The sequence below is a fragment of the Macrobrachium rosenbergii genome, chromosome 1 (assembly GCF_040412425.1).
Source record: "Macrobrachium rosenbergii isolate ZJJX-2024 chromosome 1, ASM4041242v1, whole genome shotgun sequence".
Classification (NCBI taxonomy): Eukaryota; Metazoa; Arthropoda; class Malacostraca; order Decapoda; family Palaemonidae; genus Macrobrachium; species Macrobrachium rosenbergii.
The window spans coordinates 33,071,779-33,088,063 of record NC_089741.1 but is presented as its reverse complement, the minus strand read 5'-3'; the positions used below and the strand labels follow the sequence as shown (position 1 = coordinate 33,088,063).

The window sequence follows — 16,285 nt, the reverse complement described above, 5'->3', positions numbered from 1 at the left end:
ATAAGATCTAGAGTTTTCTCCTTATGAATATGAGCATCAAAATATCGCTAAATTACTTAAAATTCCAATGAAATAACATGAAATGAGTAACCGTTACAATGACGTGAAATAATATTGAAAAAACCACCACAAAATAATGCTCACTTGTTTCTTCACCTGGGGAAAAACATACACTGTGACTGACTGACGTCACTGAGTTCTCAGTGCCCTCGCTAACCAGGAGGTCACTTAAATTTAACTATTTTTTTAACCCTGTGTATCTGACGTCAACCATTCCGGGAAGACAGAGGCAGTGTTAGCAAAAACGAGGGAACTTCTACTGCTACAGTATCCGCATCAGTAGCTACGAGAATGCATCCCCCTACCCCCCATAAAAATGTGGTGGGTATTTTATTATTATTATTCCTATGGGGAATGCATATTAAATAGCTTTTATATAATTTGGTCGATTATTTCTTGTGTAAGTATATAATTTGGCAGCTGTTTCTTATCTAACTTATGCCATCTATTTTTTTTTGTATTTTGTCTATTATTATTTATTCTTTACTTTTGTATATCTTTTATTTTGTACTGGGCTGCTGTCCCTGTAGGGAAAGGCTTGAGTCAGCTTCGATAATAATAATAATACCCTTTTTCAAGAGATGAGGTAGGTCAGGCTGGTTCAAGACCCAGCAATCTTCTGGGCCTTGAACCAGCCTGACTACCTCATCTCTTGAAAAAGGGTCTGAGTTAGGACCTGAAAGTGCTCCGAGATCAAAGTAATATGTAAATATTTACCAGTAAACAAGTTATACACAAGAATCTTGTGGGTTTCTCTTTCCATCTTCAATAATAATAATAATAATAATAATAATAATAATAATAATAATAATAATAATAATAATAATAATAATAATAACTGATTTGAAAAGTACTAATAAAAATCAAGTTTCTATTTATTGTCTATCTTTTTTGACCAAGAAGATAAATAGCTTTGCATATCTAAATAATAATAATAATAATAATAATAATAATAATAATAATAATAATAATAATAATAATAATAATAATAATAATAATAATAATTGATTTGAAAATTATTGAAAAAAATTTTTTATTTTCTCTTTTAACCAATAATAATAATAATAATAATAATAATAATAATAATAATATTAATAATAATAATAATAATAATAATAATAATAATAATAATAATAATAATAATAATAACTGATTTGAAAATTATTGAAAAATGAATTTCTTATTTATTGTCTGTCTCATTTCACCAAGTATACATACATACATACATACATACATATTTATATATATATATATATATATATATATATATATATATATATATATATATATATATATATATATATATATATACATCTATATATAGAGTGACACTACTGGGCTTTCCTAGAATCTTTACGTAACTATTATTACACAACGCCTGCACACTTGAAGGCCAATCTAATAGCATAATGTATACCAGTGGGAAGAGGATTCGGATGCGTCTCTCCCCAAGGGGAAAATTCAAGGGCAAGATGTGATGGATCTTGTGGGGGGGGATGCCTTGAAGCAGTTGCCTCTCTCTCTCTCTCTCTCTCTCTCTCTCTCTCTCTCTCTCTCTCTCTCTATTCCTTCAAGTGATATTCTCACTGACCTCAGGGAATCTGATTGTGGACGATAATTTACAGTTATAAAGACACACCCACTTTCTTGATTTTTTGTTTTCTTTATTATTTGTTTAGAAATATCCGTTTGTATCCTGCAGACGATTGGCTATTCTTGTTTACAGATTGGGCAATTACCCTAATCTGCACTATTGCCATCATAATTCAAGCAGAACAAACATTTTTGACAAGATTAGCACAAGAAAGCATAAGAAAGCTTCTAGTGAATGGACGATTATGGCTAACTTTAACCTTAAATAAAATAAAAACTACTGAGGAGGCTAGAGGGCTGCAGTTTGGTATGTTTGATGATTAGAGTGTCGATGATAAACGTACCAATTTGCAGCCCTCTAGCCTCAGTAGTTTCTAAGATCTGAGGGCGGACAGAAAAAGTGCGGATAGATAAATATATGAATAAATAAATAAAGATAAATATATGAATAAATAACTTGCGACGTAGATAACAGGCATTAGGATAATAATATTTGAGAGCACTTATATCAATATTTCATTCCAGGAAGACCACAAAGCCGTCTTATGCCGAAGGGAATGAGACATTTCCTCAGGAAATGGTTTCCTGTGCCATGGTAGGCATTCAGTGCGCCATGCAATCAAGTCTGAGATTGTAGTTATCGTTCCCTGGCACCCTCCTAGTCAACGGTGCATCCGATTTCTTAAGATCACGCTGCCAGGGTACGATGATGAAACTTTCGAATCTCGCAAGACACGGCTATAGTTCTTGGTATGCTGACGAGAAATTACACATGTAAATTCCCTATTAATAGCACTGTCCAAGTTCAATTGACATGACCTAGCATTGTCCAAGTTCAGTTGACATGACCTAGCCTTGTCCAGGTTCAATTGACATGACCTAGCCGTATCAAGTTCAAGTGACATGACCTAGCTGTGCCTAGGTTCAATTGACATGACCTAGCCATGTCCAAGTTCAATAGACATGACCTAACTATTTCCAAGTTCAACTGACATTAACCTAGCATTTTCCAAGTTCAATTGACATGACATAGCATCGTCAAAGTTCAACTGACATGATCTGGCATTGTCCAAGTTCAACTGACATGACTTAGCATTGTCCAAGTTCAATTGACATGATCTGGCATTGTCCAAGTTCAATTGACACGACATAGCCGCATCCAAGCTCAATTGACATGACCTAGCCGTATCCAAGTTCAATTGACATGACCTAGTCGTATCGAAGTTCAATTGACATGACCTAGCCGTATCCAAGCTCAATTGACATGACCTAGCCGTATCCAAGCTCAATTGACATGACCTAGCATTGTCCAAGTTCAATTGAGTTGACCTAGCCACATCAAATTCAATATATGTATATATATCTATATATATGCAATATATATATATATATACAGTATATATATATATATATATATATATATATATATATATATATATATATATATATATATATATATATATATATATATATATATATTTTGAACTTGGACACGGCTGGGTCATGTACAAGCTTGTAGAAAGGAGAGAGAGAGAGAGAGAGAGAGAGAGAGAGAGAGAGAGAGAGAGAGAGAGAGAGAGAGAGAGGCGTAGGATCCTACGCAGGATTAACGATAGAGTCTATTAATCCTGGCACGTACGCAAGAAGAAATCGTAGTAGTACCAGAGTCCCACTCCCTCAACTCGCAAGCAAACGTTCGCGCCTAAATCATGAAGATTGTTACCTCAGGAAGTGAGGAGGAGGAGGAGGAGGAGGCCTCATCGTATCTGAATGAGAAGGAACGTACAACAATTAATTTATTAATAGCGTATATTCTAGACCTATTCATCTATTATTATTATTATTATTATTATTATTATTATTATTCAGAAGATGAAGAACACTATTCATATGGAACAAGCCCACCAAAGGGGCTACTGACTTGAAAGTTTTAGCTTCAGAGAATATGTTGGTGTTCATTAGAAAGGACCAACAGAAGGTGACAGGAAATGCAGAAAAAGAAATCACTTATCAAAAAGCAAAAATAAATCAACGAATCAATAAATTAATCGATAAAAATGTACAGAAAATATTAAAATACAAGGAGCATTGTTTTAGGGGCAGTAATGCGTTGCATCTTCAGCTTGAACTTGAAGAAGTTCCAGTTGTCAGTACAGAGAGACTGTCCCACAGTCCAGAGGTGTGAGGGAGGATTAAAGGCCCTCTGGAATTTTCCAGAAGTTCGACAGCGGAGGTTAAACATTTACTGGCCTTAATCTACTCATAGGGTATTCAGCCATTATCTATTCTGTCAGAAATTCGTTAAATAACCAGCGATAGAACCCTGGGAATTTTAAAGAGACCTCCTCCTCTTAGACCGCTGTTTTGGTGTCAAGGAGAGATGCGCAATTCTGTCCCCGCGTAATTCAATTGTTATGCTGACTCGGTGTTATCCTTTGGCTTCCGATCGGCGCTTCGCTCTTGTTTATTATCATGCGCGGCTCGGTTCTACGTTTACTTCCTCAGTCACTGCACCATTTCGCTTGTTTTTATGAGATGTTCATTGTCGCTTTTCAGTTTTCTGCAAGAAAACCATTGTGCCGGCTTTGTCTGTCCGTACGCACTTTTTCTGTCCGCACTTTTCTTTCCGCCCTCAGATCTTAAAAAAACTACTGAGGCTGAGGGCTGCAAACTGGCATGTTGATCATCCACCCTCCAATCATCATACATACCCAATTGCAGCCCTCTAGCCTCAGTAGTTTTGATTTTATTTAAGCAAACTTAACCACAGTCATGCTTCTGGCAACGATATAGGCCAGGCCACCACCGGGGCGTGGTTGTGCTTCATGGGGCCGCAGCTCATACAGCATTCTACCGAGACCACCGAAAAATAGATCTATCTTCGGTGGCCTTGATTAGACGCAGCAGCGGCCGTACAGAAAACTCGATTGCGCAGAAGAAACTTCGGCGCATTATGTACCTGTTTACAGTATTGCTAAAGATTTGTCCATTACTTTTAATATACTTCTCTCGTCGGTGTTATTAAGAAAAACCTTTGTTTATTGAAACTTAATGAACTCTCTGCACGTGAGAGAATGATTCTCTAGATAGGTCCAGTGACTAACGGCGATCCGTGGCCCTCATACAGATAGTATGGCCAATGACTTGTCTATTCCTTTAATATACTCCTCCCGTCGGTGTTATCAAACAGAACCTTTGTTTATTGAAACATGATGAACTCTCTGCACGTAAAGGGAATGATCTTCCAGATAGGTCTAGTGACTAATGGCTATCCGTGGACTACATAGTATTGCCAATGACTTTGTCTATATCATTTAATATACTCCTCTCGTCGGTGTTATGAAACAAAACCTTCGTTTCTTGAAACTTGATGAATTCTCTGCGCATCAAGGAAGGGTTCTCTAGATAGGTCTAGTGGCTAATGGCGACCCAAGACACTCTGGGCGTAAGGGAACGATTCTCTGGCTACATGGGTCTAATGGTTAATGGTTCTTCATGGCTCCCATGTAGAAGTCGACAGCCCCTTTTATACCGGAAATCATAACACCCGCCACTTAAATTCAGGCCACATCCAGCGTACTTCGAAGGACACAAGACATCTGCCGTGATTTGTAGGGCGAGAAGAAGGATATCAATTCCTATACTGAATTGTAGTGCCAGTTCATCGAAGGACTCTCTAGGATAGAATTTCAGTTGTATCTGAGATCCTCTTCGTTATTTACGTTGACAAACCGTTTGGCAGTGAGTCTATGGACTCCTTGTGTCCTCAGGGATTCTAATACGACGACTCCTGAGGGCACCGGAGATACTAAGCTTTAAAAATAAATTGGGAGAGGTCAAGAAACCTACAAGGTCATTTGAAGACATTTCTATTCACAAAGAGTTATGGTGTAGGAGAGAGAGAGAGAGAGAGAGAGAGAGAGAGAGAGAGAGAGAGAGAGAGAGAGAGAGAGAGAGAGTTTCAAGAAACAATAGAGTATTAGTGAAGAATGAATAGGGCCCACTGAGGCCTCCAAAAATGAGCTTGGAGAGAGTGATAACTTGTAGTGAAGAAGACTCCCTTTGGGTATTCCGTGGTGGTAAAGAGATAAAAGGCGCATAAGTCATACTAAAATGACGCTACGCTTAGACACTTAGGATTAAGGTAGATGTTTGAGAAGGACCATTCCTAGGAATGGGAATTTATTCTCAGGATGACCATTCCAATAATAGTTTTCAGCTAGGGAGACGTTTGATTGCTCCTCCTATTTATTTTCCCAAAACCGTAATTTTTGGCTTTCTTACGGTGCTAGACCTATTTATTTTCCCAAACCGTAATTTTTGGCTTTCTTACGGTGCTAGGGCCTATTTATTTTCCTAAAACCGTAATTATTGGCTTTCTTACGGTGCTAGGCCTATTTATTTTCCTAAAACCGTAATTTTTATTTCTTACGGTGCTAGACCTATTTATTTTTCCAAAACCGTAATTTTTGGCTGCTAGACCTATTTATTTTCCCAAACCGTAATTTTGGCTTTCTTACGGTGCTAGACCTGTTTATTTTCCCAAAACCAATTACTGGCTTTCTTGGTGCTGTAATTTTGGCCTATTTATTTTCCTAAATCCGTAATTTTTGGCTTTCTTACGGTGCTAGACCTATTTATTTTCCCAAAACCGTAATTTTGGCTGCTAGACCTGTTTGTTTTCCCAAAACCGTGATTTTGGCTTTCCTCTTACGGTACGGTGCTAGACCTAGTTATTTTCCCAAACCGTAAATGTTGACTTTCTTACGGTGTTAAACCCATTGAAAACCTCAAATAGTACAGAACACTCATCTCTCATACTGTTTACGTAATTCTGCCCCAATGCAACTGATAGAACTGTTGTTGGAATTCGCATCTTGCCAAAACCCACTCTTCTTCCAGGGACAACCAAACAGGCTCTGTGAAATGACATGCATTTCGGAGCATCGCGGCCCCCAACTCCCATAGCCCCCATATAAAAACCCCCAATAAAAAAACCAGCACGTCCCCATTCTGTATGCAATGAGATGAAGAATCTTTCTCCCAATTAGGGACGTACGCACTAAAAACCGGTTTGATAAATATCTCGGTTCCACGAGGAATGGAATGGTTCGATTTGAAAAAATGGCCGACTTGGCATCTGAAGGTTGGGGCAGAGACTGTCCAGCTCTCATATAATCAAGGGTTCGACCGTCCCAGTTAACAGTTGCGGGAAGGAAACTTCAAAGTCAAGGTAAGGCGAGGAAGAACAACAGTTATTCAAGGTTTTGCTGGTCTGCAGCCATTCAAGGCTCTGATGTGCAGAGGACAGTTCTGCACTGGACTGGCTGCCATAACTAGTCTGTGTAGAGGTAGAAAAAGTGATTTTTCTTTTTTTCTAATTTATTTAGCAGTTAGCATTTACCAATTTTATTTTTGGCTACATTTTTTAATAATCTTCAAGAGTTGTAGAATATATTTCTTGATTTGTGATTTGTAATGCTTGTGGATACTCTATATATATATATATATATATATATATATATATATATATGCATTTATATATATATATATATATATATATATATATATATATATATTATATATATATATATATATATATATATATATATAAATAAATAAATAACCATAAGTATTACAAATCATAAATCAATATATATATGTATATATATAATATATATTATATATATGTATATATATATATATATATATATATATATATATATATATATATATATATATACATATATAAAGTATCCACAAGTATTACAAATCACAACTCTTAAAGATTATTCTGACACTTATGTATATATATATATATATATATATATATATATATATATATACATATATATATATATATATATATATATATATATATATATATATATATATATATATATATATATCTACATTATAGAATAAACCACACAAATCCTAAATCCTTTTCCGTCTGTAGGATTTTAAACTTCCGGTTCTCAAGGATAATCTAGGATTAGGATGGGGATCCTCGTGACGTAAACCTCCGGTTCTCAAGTAGGCATTTAGGCTCGGGATGTAATCCCTTACATGATTTTCTCAATCCTGGCTGCAAGTTACCCAGTCGACTAACGGCCAGGTACTGATTCTCATTTTAGGTCGACGGGGATCGATCCCGGGGCAATAAATATCGATAGATTAGTCTCAGCATTGATGAAGTTGGATTTAGCATTAAATTCTCTCAGTAATGAGAAAATCTCAATAATAATAATAATAATAATAATAATAATAATAATAATAATAAATTAATAATAATAATAATAGCTTAATTAAGTCGCTAGCTTGATAACCATGACGTCACTTCCGGTCGCCATTCAAACGAGCGTCTAATTATTATGCAAAGCTTTTTCTTAGAAATGGATTTGAAATATGAAATTACACAAGACATAGTTGAATTTCTCTGGGCATTCGCAGGAAATTGCTAAAGTCGTTAAACAGACTTTTTAGTGATTATTATTATTATTATTATTATTATTATTATTATTATTATTATCATTATTATTATTATTATTATTATTATTAAGAAGATGAAACCTGTTCATATGGAACAATCCACAAAAGGGACCACTGACTTGAAATTCAAGCTAAATAAAAAAATGTAAGTGAATTATTAAAATACAAGGAGAATTGCATTGCAATCTCGTTGATTGGCTCAATCTTGAATGAATATAACAAGATTTAGAATATTTTTTTGGTGTGGAATTATAAATCACGTAAAAAGGAAATGATATTATATTAGATCAGCTTCAGTTTTACCAAGGACTTTTTTTAATGAAAATTGACTGCTCCAGATTCTTTTTATTCTTGAATTTTGAAAAGGTGTAGGCCTATCAGGACAATTTTCTGAAGCGAGATTTCGATAAGAGACTTTAGGCTTGAGTTTTCGCATAATAAACATTTCTGGAGGGGATTACTATTCATTTATAAAAGTATTTAAACTTCTAATGGGCCTAAAAGATAAGCGAAGTGACTTGAACTTAAAAAAAATCACGTTGGAACAACCAATACTCTCGTTGGTATTAGTCTAGTGAGCGATTACATCTGCATAAGAGGGGCGACAATGTTCGTCAGTTTCTCTCATATTTAGGATCTGTTGTGTTTCACAATGTTTTATTTTTTGTTTCATCATTGATTTGGCGCTGTTGAATGTTCGTTACTAGATAGTATGTGTCAGAATATAAACACACAATATATAAAAATATCCCACCCCTGCTTACACTAACCAAAAACCATTAAATCTGAAGCCGAAGTCGGCGTACGCGCAAACGAACGCAAACGAAACAACCCCCCAGCGTCTGTGAACGAGTGCAAGTTTACCAACAAATCGAGCAAGGGAGTGGCTCCATAATCTCCATTCCTCGTCCCCCCTACCATATCTTATTGTATGGTGACCGCTGACCTTCAAATCAAGGTCAGACAAAGACGTTCTTCAAGAACAAAGCGTACGAGAGATGAGAACAAGATGGGTTTGTCCGTGCAGGGTCGGGATAGATAATCCTGCATTGTCATGGATGGCTGATTCTTATTGGTCTAGAGTCTAGGCTGTTAGACACTCGGGTGGAGTTAGTGTACCATACACTTTATCTTTTTGAGAGGGATCTTGTTCATTTGGTCACTGAAGCGTTTCAAATGCACCTTTAACAATCCAGTGAAGAAGAATGTTGAATTTCTCTCTGCATTTTCCTTTAGCCTCCTCTTACTTCTTACTAATGGACACCATCGTGTTCTTTGGAAGCTTGAATTTCAAGTCAGTGGCCCCTTCAGTGGGCTTGTTCCATATGAGCAGGGTTCATCCTCTGAACAAATAATAATAAATAATAATAATAATAATAATAATAATAAAAATAATAATATTCTTTGGAAGCTTGAATTCCAAGTCAGTGGCCCCTTTTGTGGGCTTGTTCCATACGAATAATAATCCAGTGAAGAAGTATTTAGCTACGTAGAATGTATCTTTAACAATCCGCTGAAAAGTTCGTTTATTCACAAAAATATTTCGAACGTACTTTCGACAATCAAGCGAGGATTGTTACTGCTGTATTGACAGTAATCCACAATAACTATGAAGGCTTCTCTGACAAAATCTTCTAAAAAATCGTCACAAACTTGCTGGCAGTCCGTTGCTTAGCTGAATCCATTCCATCACTGCGAAACTTAATCTGATCTCTGCAGTTTGTCGACTTGTACCAGAAATAGCATGATGAGATTATTAATAGGACTATCGTTAGGACGTCTTCTCCTCCTCCTCCTTCTTCTTCTTCTTCTTCTTCTTCTTCTTCTTCTTCTTCTTCTTCTTCATTCGAGACGACGGGTGCGAAAACCAGGGAGGCATCTTTTTTTTTGTACTATGGATCTCGACGACCATTTTTGTTTCTTTTTTATTTTTTTGCTGGCCCACATACCACCATGCCCTTAATCTCAGCCATCCGCAGACATACGAGTATTCCTCTGCTCTGCTATGGGGCAGAGAGAGAGAGAGAGAGAGAGAGAGAGAGAGAGAGAGAGAGAGAGAGAGAGACTCTATGGAAGTTCCTTTAGATGAGGCCAATGTTAAGGACATAAGGTTGCCTTCTCTGATATCACTAAGATAACATTTTTTCCCTAACCCCAAAGAGAGAGAGAGAGAGAGAGAGAGAGAGAGAGAGAGAGAGAGAGAGAGAGAGAGAGAGAGAGAGGCACACTATAGAAGTTCCTTTACACAAGGTCAATGTTAAGGACATATGGTTGCCTTCTTCGATATTACTAAGATACCATTTTTTTTTTCCTAAGCCCAAAGAGAGAGAGAGAGAGAGAGAGAGAGAGAGAGAGAGAGAGAGAGAGAGAGAGAGAGAGAGAGAGTCTATAGAGGTTCCACTCAACAAGGCCAATGTTAAGGACATATGGCTACCTTCCCCGATATTACCAAGATGTCATTTTCTTTATTCCTAACTGATGGGTCAACATTTCTAAGATGGTTGCACGTCTGCGCGCATGCGCAACGGGCGCCTGCGCAGCCAGGTTGTACTACTGGGTGGGTAGCTGTCTCTCAGAGCGAACAATATCAGCAAACAGAAATCCTCCTCGGGCGCTAGACGCATCGACTATAGAATGCTGATTTCAGAGACCATATGGCATTTGTATTGGCGAGGTGTATGTGTGTGTGTGTGTGTGCTATTAAGTATTCAAGTTCCGTATATATTCCACGGACGCTGTCACTAAGGCTTGTAGCAGTTGCTGCTTTGAATGTAATGAAACGCCCCGGTAAAGTACGTTAGAAATAATAATTGATTTTTATATAGGGTCTTTTCAGTCCTTCTTAAGATTCTCTTTTCTTCAAGGCTGATATCTGCTGATAATTATTAGTATTATAATTTTTTTTTATAACCCTTTACACAGCCCGCTGGGTGTAATGGTCAAATCTTAATCTATAGACCTTGGTCAGTCCCAAGGTATATAGGCTTACCTAGCTACAACCCCTTTAAAAAGTTAAGTTTACCTTAGTTTAACCAGACCACTGAGCTGATTAACAGCTCTCCTAGGGCTGGCCCGAAGGATTAGATAATTTTATTTTACGTGGCTAAGAACCAATTGGTTAAACTCCTATTACTGTGCCTCCTTTCATATTCTTTCTTCTTTCTTACTTTCCTCAACCCTCTCCTAATAATTGATTCGTAATGCAACTGCTTTGAGTTTTCCTCCTGTTACACCTTTCAACCTTTTAACTGTCAATTTCCCTTCCAGCGCTGAATGACCTGATAGGTCCAAGTACTGTGCTTGGCCGCTGGCCTAAATTCCATACTCATTTCAAGTCCAGTATATCTCTGTTTATATATTTTTTTCTTTTTTTTTTTTCAGGTCGAACAAGAGAACCCAGTCTTCAAGCACTTCATCATCATGAATTTTAAAGCAGTGAGTATCGTTCTGTTCTAGAGTATTTTTTTTCAACCAAACACAGAAACCCCCTCAAAATCAAGTACATAGATTCGTACCAAGTTTGGTGAATATTTTGCCTCATACTTCGAAATGAATGAACCCAGAGTACTTCAGTGCCTATCTTAGAATACTTTACTGAATGTGTACGTCAGGTTTTCTTAGAATCTCCTGCTGACATTCTTTGTTTACGAAACTATATAAACCCAGAATCCGAATATGTTAAAGTCTTTCTTAGAGCACTCTACTGACATTCTCTGTTTGCGAAACTCATGATCCACAGTGTGTCAAAGCCTTGCCTAGAATAGGCTACACAACTGACATTCTCTCTTTGCGAAACTCATGCTCCAGAATGCGTCAAAGCCTTGCCTAGAATACACTACAGACATTCTCTGTTTGTGAAACTCGTGATCCAGAGTGCGTCAAAGCCTTGCCTAGAATACACTACAGACATTCTCTGTTTGCGAAACTCATGATCCAGAATGCGTCAAAGCCTTGCCTAGAATACTGACATTCTCTGCGAAATTCATGCTCCAGAATGCGTCAAAGCCTTGCCTAGAATACACAACTGACATTCTCTGTCTGCAAAACTCGTGATCCAGAATGCGTCAAAGCCTTGCCTAGAATACACTACAGACATTCTCTGTTTGTGAAACTCATGATCCAGAATGCGTCAAAACCTTGCCTAGAATACACTACAGACACTCTCTGTTTGTGAAACTCGTGCTCCAGAATGTGTCAAAGCCTCGCCCAGAACACTCTACTGACATTTTGTGTTTAAAACTTCGAATCTCTCGTTGCAGTTCTGGCTTATTTTCCTGGCGTTGGCGATCGCCGTAGCTTCCGTTGGCGCCCAGGGATTCATCAACTTGGAAAGAAGAAGAAAACCGGGAGAGAGGAGAAGGGGTGCCACCAGGTATGGCACTCACCAATTCGGCAGTAGGGGATACCAGTCCCTTCCCAGTGAGTATAGAAAATGCAGTTTCATTCTGGTGTTATGGACATTCCTTCTCTCTCTCTCTCTCTCTCTCTCTCTCTCTCTCTCTCTCTCTCTCTCTCTCTCTCTCTCTCATGGAAGGAATCTGCGCTGTTTCACCTGCAATTCACCTCTCTCTCTCTCTCTCTCTCTCTCTCTCTCTCTCTCTCTCTCTCTCTCTCATGGAAGTAATCTGCACTATGTCTCACCTGCAATTTAGCTCTCTCTCTCTCTCTCTCTCTCTCTCTCTCTCTCTCTCTCTCTCTCTCTCTCTCTCTCTCTCTCTCCTCTCTCTCTCTCTCTCTCTCTCTCTCTCTTTCTCATGGAAGTAATCTGCACTACGTCTCACCTGCTATTCAGCCCTCTCTCTCTCTCTCTCTCTCTCTCTCTCTCTCTCTCTCTCTCTCTCTCTCTAATCTGCTGTTTCACCTGCAATTCAACTCTCTCGCTCTCTGTCTCTCTCTCATGAATACCTGTAGACTGGTCTTAGGACCATGCAATGACCTGTCTAAAAAATATGTCTTCTGTCTGTTCCTATTTGTGTTTGGACTTTTAAATTTATGGCTTTCTGCAATCTGAATTGAAGGCGTCTGCATTGCATTACAAAATGAAGTGATTATTTTTAATATTCAATTTGTTTTTTAATATGCTAAGTCAGGCCAGTGCTTTATATCCCAAAGAGAAGGAATGGTCACATGTCTATAAGAAAATCTGTTTTTTATCATTAAAAAAAGGAAAAAGTATTTGAGAAGTCAGACAACTTGTGCAGTAAATGTCTATGGGAAAAATCAACTCTCTATATATATATGTACATATATATAAATAATTCTTTTAACACATTCACTTCCCTTTAGATATTGGTAGACAATAAATCAAGCAACTTGTTAAGTAAAAAGCTATTAGAAAAATCGGTTACTTATACTTATGTATATGAATATTTCCTTTATCAGAATCAATACTTCCAAATACTAACCAATAATTTTTTTCTCTCTAATTTCAGGACAAGGATGAAATAGCACATTGCCGGCCGGGTATGATGACGTCACTCAGAATTGAATAATCTCAGGGTCCCTGGCATTCCCGAAAGTGGGCATTTTTTCAGGCCAAGAAGACAGTTTAAGAAAAAACACCTGACAAGAAATACATATTTAAAATGAAAAGCTAAATTTCATCACTAACTCTCAACGGCTCATTTTGTGTTATCTAACTCAGTGGTTCCTAAGCTTTTTATGACCACGCCCCCTCAAAAGTTGGTCCTTCCCCTCCAAAGCCCCCCCTTGCATCTATGATTAAAATTCCCTCCCAGGAAATTGCTGATGCCCGCCCCTAGGTGGTGGGACGCGCCCCTCAGATCAGGAACCACTAATCTAATTTATTGCATTGATTTCGTATTGAATCACTTGAAAATACGCATTTTTTTCAAAATTTCAAATTCATTGTTAATATTCCATCTCTGATTTCAAGCACTCCAGTATTTTTTATTTTTATTTTCTTATCATCTTAGGTTTAGTTATTTTTATTGTCACTTATTACTGTTTCCTAATTTAAGTTTTATAATCTTTTGCTCTTTTCGGAGCGGACGTTTAAGCTGTGAGTAGTAGTTTTCACAAATATTCACAAACGGATCTATGAGCAATAGTTTGCACAAACATCCACAGAAGGGTCTGTTAACACTAGCTTTCAAAACATTAACAAAAACATATATGAGCAATAGTTTTCACAAACATTCACAAACGGATCTATTAGCAATGGTTTTCACAAACATTCACAAACGGATCTGTTAGCAATAGTTTTCACAAACATTCGCAAAAACATATATGAGCAATAGTTTTCACAAACATTGACAAAAATCTATATAAGCAGTGGTTTTCACAAACATTCACAAACGGATCTGTTAGCAATAGTTTTCACAAACACTCACAAACAAGTTGAGGAAACACCCATTAAAAATAGCACAGGTCAAAGTTGCAATAACTATTGTTCATAAGTTCCAGCTAAGACGCTTGTTACTTTTGTTACTTTTGTTATAGCTAAGGTTCTGATGTTGTTATACAGTTAAGGTGGTGTGCTGTTACGTAATGAATTGTTACTTTTGTTGCTGGCAAGTTTCTGATATTGTTACAATTAAACAGTGTCACGCAATGGTGCTGTTATGAAATTTTCTGATATTGTTACAGATAAAATGTTACGTAACTCTGTTACTTTTGTTGCTGGCAAATTTCTGATATTGTTACAGTTAAACTGTTACGTAGCTTTTGTTACTTTTGTTGCTGGCAGCTGTTATGAAATTTTCTGCTATTGTTACAGTTAAATTGTTACGTAACTTTGTTACTTTTGTTGCTGGTAAATTTATGATATTGTTACAATGAAACTGTTGTTGCGTAACTTTTGTTACTCTTGTTGCTGGCAACTGTCTGATATTGTTACAGTTAAATTGTTACGTAACGGTTTGTTACTTTTCTTGCTGGCAAGTTTCAGATACTGTTACAGTTAAATTGTGTTACGTAACTGTTGTTACTTTTGTTGCAGCTATTGTAACAATTAGACATTGTTTCACTGATTGTTTTGTTTACATTTTATTACAAGAGAAAAAAAATAATAAAAATGTTACAGTTTAGGAATACAAATTGCTTATCACTTTCCAAAATGACCTCATAAACTGATAAAAACATAATATAAGAGAGAGTCGGTAAAAAAAATACTATTAAAAATACTGTCACACTGAAACAAGTGAAAGTTTTCTATACATCGTATAATCAAGGCCACCGAAAATAGATCTATCTTTTTCGGTTGTCTCGGTATAATGCTGTATGAGCCGCGGCCCGTGAAGCTTTAACTACGGTCCGGTGGTGGCCTGGCCTGTATCGTTGCCAGACGCATGATTATGGCTCACTTTAACCTTAAATAAAATAAAAACTACTGAGGCTAGAGGTCTGCAATTTGGTACTTTTGATGATTGGAGGACGGATGGTCAACATACCAATTTGCAGCCCTCTAGCCTCAGGAGTTTTTAAGATCTGAGGGCAGAATGTTTTTTTTTGAAAACCTCATTACTTAAAGATCTATCCCTTGAGAACCTCATTTCTCTAAGAGTTACCCGTTGAAAAGCTCATTACTGTCAGGATTATTCTCTGAAAACCTCATTACCATTAGAATTGTCCTCTGGAAACCTCATTATTGCACAAATTGTTCTCTGAAAACCTCATTCCTCTAGGAGTTATCATTTGAAAACCTCATTACTATCATAACTGTTCTTTGAAAACCTCCTGACTATCATAATTGTTCTTTGAAAACCTCATTACTGCAAGAATAATCCTTGGAAAATCTCATTACTGTAGGAACAGTCCTTTGAAAACTTCATCGCAATGAGATTTTTCCTTTAAAAACCTCATTACAGTAGAATGATCCTTTGAAAACTTCATTACTGTAAGAATTATCCTCTGAAGACCTCACTGCTTTCAAGATTGTTCCTTGAGAACCTCCTCATACTGCAAGGACAGTCCTTTGAAAACCTCATCACTGTAAGAACAGTCCTCTGAAATACTCATGATGACAAGGGTCTGTACTGGCAAGGCGACGCAGTCCACCTAGCGCTCATGTATCGAATGGCAATCAGGGTGGCGGCATTCCACACTTTGTCAAACTTTCACACGGGTAACACCGACGCCATTGCCTCTTTTCATGATATCAGGACAGTTGGATCAGCAT

The 16,285-nt window shown here is 37.1% G+C and overlaps 1 long non-coding RNA gene across 1 annotated transcript; it reads left to right on the top strand.

Moving 5' to 3' along the window:
• Positions 1 to 6,791: 6,791 nt before the first annotated feature.
• Positions 6,792 to 15,204, top strand: LOC136847246 (uncharacterized). Its single transcript, XR_010855682.1, has 4 exons — positions 6,792 to 6,886; positions 11,527 to 11,580; positions 12,405 to 12,564; positions 13,578 to 15,204. It is a non-coding gene; the product is annotated as an uncharacterized lncRNA (long non-coding RNA).
• The last annotated feature ends 1,081 nt before the right edge of the window (positions 15,205 to 16,285 follow it).